This window comes from Silene latifolia, chromosome 9 (genome assembly GCF_048544455.1).
Source record: "Silene latifolia isolate original U9 population chromosome 9, ASM4854445v1, whole genome shotgun sequence".
In the NCBI taxonomy this organism is placed as follows: Eukaryota; Viridiplantae; Streptophyta; class Magnoliopsida; order Caryophyllales; family Caryophyllaceae; genus Silene; species Silene latifolia.
The window spans coordinates 78,517,745-78,523,999 of NC_133534.1; the positions used below are offsets into that span (position 1 = coordinate 78,517,745).

At 44.2% G+C, this 6,255-nt stretch overlaps 1 non-coding gene across 1 annotated transcript; it reads left to right on the forward strand.

The window, feature by feature from the left end:
* The first annotated feature begins 287 nt into the window (after positions 1 to 287).
* On the forward strand, positions 288 to 394 carry LOC141602926 (small nucleolar RNA R71). The gene has a single exon (XR_012524829.1). It is a non-coding gene; the product is annotated as a small nucleolar RNA R71 (small nucleolar RNA).
* Positions 395 to 6,255: the final 5,861 nt, after the last annotated feature.

Below are 6,255 nucleotides of genomic sequence, written 5' to 3' on the forward strand. Positions count from 1 at the left end.
TTTCCTCAAGTCTAGCCATAGCTTGTTCAAACTTCAAGTTGATTGTGTCAATGTGAGCACTAAGTTGAGCACCCAATTGAGTAACGGAGTCCACTTCATGCTTTCCTCCTCTAGTAGCCTTGCGAGGTCTACTATATTGTGAGTTATGGACCGCCATTTCCTCAATCTTGTTCCATGTTTGATTGCCATCAACTTCGGTGAACATTCCATTTGATCCCATATTGAGAATGTTCCTAGAATCTTCATATAAACCATTCCAAAATTGTTGCACCAAAAACCATTCGCTAAGTCCATGGTGAGGACATGAGCGACAAATTCCCTTGAACCGCTCCCAAGCTTCATACAAAGACTCTTCATCCCTTTGCTTAAAACCCGTAATTTGAGCTCTTAGCATGTTAGTCTTTTCCGGTGGGTAGAATTTTTTGTAGAAAGCTAGAGCCAACTTCTTCCAAGAATCTATTCCAAGGGTGGCCTTATCAAGGCCCTTCAACCATTGCTTCGCGGTGCCGATTAAGGAAAAAGGAAATAAGACCCATCTAATTTGGTCTTGAGTCACGCCCGTTTGAGAGATAGCATCACAATAGTCGCAAAAGGTTTCCATATGAGAATGAGGGTCCTCACTAGGCATCCCCCCGAATTGGCTCCTCTCAACTAATTGGATGAAGGCGGACTTGGCAATAAAATTTCCGGTTAGATGTTGCGGTGTAGGAGTACCATTTGGTAAATTCTCCTCGGTGGGTACGGAGTGTGACGAGAATTTTGGCATTGTAGGTGGATTTTGTGGGGTATTGTGTAATGGGTTTTCTTCTCCATCTATTGCGAAAGGATTGACAAACTCACTAGTGGGTTGGACAACTTCACTAATACCTCGTAAATTCCTCCTAACAACTCTCCTATTGTTCGTCAAGGTTCTTTCGATTTCACGGTCAAAAGGTAACAAATCACCTTGTAACCTTCTAGACATGCAAAATATCAAACAACTCGAAAACAATTAGAACAAACCTTGAGGAGTTTTACTTCCTCAAGGCGAAGAAAGACACAACTAATAACAATAAAAAAGAAATCTAAATCAAACAAACACCGTCCCCGGCAACGGCGCCATTTTTTATGCGATCCCGCTAAGTGTTCACAAATTAAGATGTGGTCGTTGGTCACGGTTGAATCAAAACACAATTTATAGCTCCACAAACAACTCTACAATTAGTAAAGAGGCAAGTAAAGGTCGGATCCCAAGGGACGGGAGTTGAAATGTGATTTCTATTGTAACTAGTGGTGTCTAAGGGGTGTCACAAATTGGGTTGATGTAGAAGGTTACTAAATTAAAATAGCAATGAAAATAAACAAGCAAGATGAATTAAAGGGGTGTAAACAATTGATTAAAGGCACTAGGGTGTCATGGGATCATAGGGGAATCATGGGATATGATCATACAAACATGTTCTCAAATTATAAGCAAGCAATTATTGTTGTGATGGATTGAGTTGGGTTATATCTTACAATCCTAGGAAAGTTTGGGTCCCGGAGCCGAATCGATTAGATTGTACAACACCTACAAGTCGACTTAATCTTCCCTACTCAACAACATGCATGGTCTAATGAGACTCGAGTTGGGTTATGTCTTACAAGTCTCATTGAAAAGATAGAAGATGATAGTAAATGCAAGGATTCATAGGCTTAGCATTTCATCAAATATAACATGTGCATGAGTTGAGATCAAAACAAGCAAGCAAATAAAACATGAAAGCATATTAATTTAAGCATGAATCATTCCCCATGTTGGTTTCCCCTAATCACCCATTAACCCTAGCTAAGAGACTACTCACTCATTATCATGTTGATCATGCTAGCAAGGTTGTCAATCATACCAACAATATGAAACATGATGAATAAATGAAAATAATTAACAATAATTAAAGAGGGATTAAGAGATTATACCTACTAATGATTCCAATAATAAAGCAAAGATAAAAGAAGTACGTGCATGCTTGATTGAGAGGTTGTCAATCTCCCAACAATAACCCAAATAATCTTCAATTACCCAAAATAAAGGATGAACAAAAGAGAGATTAAAGAACTAAAACTTAGATTAAAACTTGATTAATACTTGATTACAATATTAAAGAGAGATTTGATTGATATTAACTACACTAATTATTGATAAGAAGAACTTGCTCCTCTAATTAGACTAATGTGGTATTTATAGTGGAAATTAGGGAGGATGCATTAGGGTTAACTAAGGGCTAAACTAGTAATTACACTTTTTAAGTTGAGCAAGGAGGAGCCGGTATTTTCTGAGAGAAGGGCTTCTTTCTTCGTAGCTTGGAGAAGACAATCCGTGCTGTGCTAGAATCCGGGCGGAATAGGGTCGGGACGGGCGGATTCTGGCGTTGGAATCCGAGCGGATTCAGGGGAATCCGGGCGGATTGTGGAGGAGGAATCCTAGCGGATTGTGGCAAAGCCGCCCGGATTGTGCTGCTGCGGGACGGACGGATTGGTGACAATCCGCTCGGATTGTCAGTCAGCAACAAATCTTCTTCTTTTCTTCCCTTTTCTTCATAAATTCCTTGGGGATTTCCTTGGGGACTCAAGGATCTTTTCTCAACATTGCTCTTCTACTATAATATGTACAAAGGCCTTCTAATCTTGTCTCTCCTTGATGCTTGGTCATTGAATTTGATCAATTTAGTCTCGTTTTGCCATGAAAATGCAATTTTCTTACTCCTTTCCTACCAAGGGATCAAAATCTCAAAGAATATGCAAAACAAAGAACTAAAGATAAGAAATGACCCATATAAGCACTAAAAAGCATGGAAACAAGGCTAATTCGGGGGCTAAATATGCGCCAATTATGGTCACATCAGAAGTCTTCCAAGACTCCTACTTCATCCCCGACAACACCGAAGCTGCATCAACCGAGTTTAAGCCGTCGTCATGCCTCGACGGATAAGCTGTCACCCTCCTCTTTGCAGAGGATAACATCAAGCACCTCGACTATGAGGAAATCATCAACATTGCCCTGAAGGACAACCAGTTTGACCCAACCGCCTTGATCTCCGACACTGATCCAGAGAAAGCAGCACAAGGCTGGAGGAAGACCGTCAAGTGGACCGATCGCCGAGGCCGTATTCTAAAGATCACAACTGGAGAAGGACCTATGATCAAAGAGGGAAGTGAAGAAGAATCTGAATCCGAGTCTGAGTCGGAGTCAGAGTCTGTCATAGCTCCTAACACTCCTGGTGTCCCAGTCAAGGTCCCCTTCCCGCTGTTTTATCACAAAGTCGTGGCTGATTCAGAGGCTGAGTCTACTAGGGTCAATCCCACTCCCATGAAAGGTGACAACCTGGAGCCTGTTCCATGGGCCACCTCCTCTGCTGTGTCGCCTCTGACCGACCATGAAATGTCTGTCCTCTCCGAGATTTTTGCTCGTGTCAACTTAATGAACGCTAAGTTTGCTTACGACTCGTCTCAATTTAACTGCAATGCAATTCTGAATGACTATGACGAATTTGACTTGAGTGACTACCCACCTCACTTTGCCAAAGAACTTGACAAACGGGAAACCAGAACCCATGTCATTGAGGAGACCGAACCTATTAACGTAGGAACCGACAACACACCTCAAGAACTTAGGATAGGGACAACCCTGGACCACTCGGAAAGACAACAGTTCATTGACCTCCTCCACGAATACAAGGACGTATTCGCCTGGTCCTACAAAGATATGCCTGGGATTGACAGGGAAATTGCGGAGCACCGGATACCTATTAAGTCTGGAGCTAAACCTGTGAAGCAAAAGCTGCGTCGAATGCGTCCTGAATGGGCCCTGAAAATCATGGAAGAAGTGGATAAATAGTTCAAGGCTGGTTTCATGAAAGTGTCTGAATACTCTGACTGGGTGGCCAACATTGTGCCTGTACCGAAGAAAGACGGAAGAATTCGGCTTTGCGTCGACTTCAGGGATTTGAACAAGGCAAGTCAAAAGGACGACTTCCCTTTGCCACATGTTGACATTCTGGTGGACAATACTGCCGAGCACGCCCTCCTATCATTCATGGACGGGTATGCTGGGTAAAACCAGATTAAAATGGCTGAGGAAGACATGCACAAGACTGCATTCACTATGCAGTGGGGTACATAATGCTACACAGTCATGCCTTTCGGTCTCATCAACGCCGGAGCAACCTATCAAAGAACCGCTACTACTCTCCTACATGATATGATGCACAAGGAGGTAGAGTTATATGTCGATGACATGATCATCAAGTCAAGAGAACGGGACGGCCACATCGGTGCCCTTCGAAAAATTTTCGCTCGTCTGCTGAAATATAACATGAGACTAAATCCTCAGAAGTGTGCATTCGGGGTCACCTCCGGAAAACACTTCGGACATGTCATCAGCAAAAGAGGCATTGAGATTGATCCAACCAAAATCAAAGTCCTCCAACAAATTCCACGTCCTAAGAACGAGAACGAGATTCGGGGATTTCTCGGTCAGGTCCAATACATCAGTCGCTTCATTGCCAAGCTCACCATGATTTGTGAACCAATATTCAAGAAGTTTCGCGCCTCCGATCACACCGATTGGGACGACTACTGTAAAAAAGCCTTCGACAGGATAAAGGAAATCCTATCAAAGCCTCCTGTCCTCATGCCACCTCAACCGGGGATTCCTTTATCCCTATACCTGACTGTTACCGACACAGCCATGGGAGCAATGCTAGCACAAACAGTCGACGGCGAAGAACGAGCCATCTACTACATCAGCAAAAAGTTCATTGAGTACGAGACAAGGTACACCCAACTGGAGAAGACATGCCTTGCCCTAGTATGGTCAATAAAGAAGCTGCGGCATTTCATGCTCAGCTACACGGTCCACATCTACTCCAAGATGGACCCAATCAAATACATCTTCGAGAAACCCGTACTAAACGGAAGGCTGTCTAGGTGGACACTCATGCTGTCCGAGTTTGATCTCAAGTTTGTACCCCTCAAGGTTATCATGAGAAGGGCAGTCGCTGATTTCCTGGCAGAGAATCCCGTCAACGAGGATCCAATGACCGACACACGGTCACTTCCTGACGAAGACATCCTTTATGCCGACTCCGACGCATGGGACCTGTACTTCGACAGTGCATCTAATCTGAGAGGCTTCGGGGTAGGAATCCTTCTAATATCACCAGAGGGAGAACATGTTCCGATCTCGGTCAAGCTAGACTTCACCGTCACCAACAATGCCGCTGAATATGAAGCATGCCTCATCGGCCTACAAGCAGCCATCACACTTGGCATCAAGAGGCTGAGGGTCCACGGTGATTCCTCGCTCATCATCAATCAGGTGTCCGGATCATGGAAACTTTGAAGTGACATCTTAGCTCCCTACCGAGCAAAGATCAATCAAGAGGCCGAGTTCTTCGACCAAGTCGACTACTTCCATTTGCCGCGAGAGGAAAATCAATTTGCTGATGCCCTAGCAAAACTTGTCGCGCTCGTCAACATACCTGACGACATGACATCGATGCCCTATGTGTCGAGAGAAGGAGCGAGTTAGCTCACATTTGTGCCATCAACAACGACGAGGAAGGCCATGTCGAACCTTGGTACCAAGCCATCCTCAACTACAAAACCAAAAACGAATTCCCTCCTAACTCTGACCCAAGAGGACAAAGAGCCATCCGTTTACTTGCATCACAATTCGTGATGAACCAAAATCAAATATACAAAAGAACACCCCAAGGGATTCTCCTCCTTTGCATTGACCATCACAAAGCCAAAAAAGTCATGGGAGAGGTCCACGACGGAGAATGTGGCCCTCACATGAGCGTAATGATGCTTACCCGAAAATCATGCGGCTAGGTTACTACTAGACCACCATGGAAGCCGATTGCCGTAACTACGTCAAACATTGCCACAATTGCCAAATTTTCGCCAACATAAATCACATACCGGCTTCTTTTTTATACACCATGACATCACCCTGGCCTTTCTCGACCTAGGCATCAACATCATCAGGAAAGTTAACCCAGTAGGCACCAAAGGGCATTGTTTCGTCCTCGTCGCCGACGACTATTTCACCAAATGGGTAGAAGTGCAGTCATATGCAGTCTTGACCGCCAAACAAGTCGCCAAGTTCATCCAAAACAACATCATCTGCAGATATGTGGTACCCCATGAAATCATCAGCGATCAAGGCTCTCACTTCCGGGCAGAAACTCAGGCCTTGCTGGACAAATACAAGACCAAACGACATCGATCATC